Source organism: Apis dorsata, unplaced genomic scaffold, assembly GCF_000469605.1.
Source record: "Apis dorsata unplaced genomic scaffold, Apis dorsata 1.3 scaffold_341, whole genome shotgun sequence".
NCBI lineage: Eukaryota > Metazoa > Arthropoda > Insecta > Hymenoptera > Apidae > Apis > Apis dorsata.
In genome coordinates, this window is record NW_006263608.1 from 117,620 (window position 1) to 118,881 (window position 1,262).

Below are 1,262 nucleotides of genomic sequence, written 5' to 3' on the forward strand. Positions count from 1 at the left end.
CCTCCATCGCCGATCAATTAAACGCGCAGCCGATTTTAATTAATTGCTCGAATCTCGAATGTCGTTATTCATCAATCGTATCGACGATAAATCGGGATAAATCGATCATCGACGGGACGAAAAAGGAATAACGACGATGGGGATCAATTTTGAAGAGAGTTTTCGAAAATTCGTATGGAAAATTTCGTGTGCACGATAACTCGGGAATCTCGGTCATTTAAGGACCCTTCCCTCCCTCCCCTCCCCATTTCTCTCGGATTTAACGCGATTCAAGGATATAATGAAGGGGGGAGGGGGGCCTTTTACCACCAGAAATATGGAAATCGTACCAATGGTCCGCCGTAAAATCGCGCGCTTAATTAAATACAATTTCAATGTTTCAACGGGTCGAAACCTGCCTCCCCCTCCCCCTCCTCCTCCCTTCTTCGCCCTTCGAGCGGTCTAATGCAAAATATATCATTTCAATTTGTATGCAAATTAACGCGTGTATTTTGATTATATCAACCCGACGTTTATTACCGCGTCGCGCGACTGCAATTTGTACACCTTTCTCCCCCCTCCCTCCTCCTCTCTTTTATTTTCTTGCCTGTACCACTATACGCCCACCCTCGCTCTCCGTTAAACTCGCTGTCTGTTTTTCCGGTTCTCTCTGCCCTTCCTCCTCTCTTTCTCTCTCTCTGGCCGTTTAATAAATGTTAATTAGAGCGCTTTTTAATTACATTAATGCAGTCGACGATCCGAGGGAGGGAGGGAGGGAGGAAGGAGGAAGGCGACATCCAATTGCACGAACCGATTTTAATTTATACAATTACCAACGAATTCCATCGGCTGTGGCCGCGTCCACGGATCGCAGATTTCTCGCGTTTCTTTCCTTTCCTTTTTTTCTCTTTTTTTTTTTTTTTTAATTAATTCCATTTCACCTTCGTAATTTCCAGGAGCGAGAGGGAGAGAAGAAGTGGAAAAGTGTATAAAAAGGAAGGTAACACGGTGATAGAGAAAGAGAGAGAGAGAGAGAGGCGATATTTGGGATTTTCCACGGTGGAACGCAACGAGCGCAATTAAAAGGAGGGGGGGAGGTATGGAGAAGCCGAGACGTTGTTGGCGGAAACACACGGCAGACCGCTATTTGCGCTAGAGCGTTAATAAGCGTGTATGAATCTCGGTTGGGAACGCGCGTTTCGCTCCTCCTCTTCCTTTAATAACGCTCTGTTTACTCGACCTCGAAATTATTAATTCGAGAGGTCATAATCGATCGTGAAGGC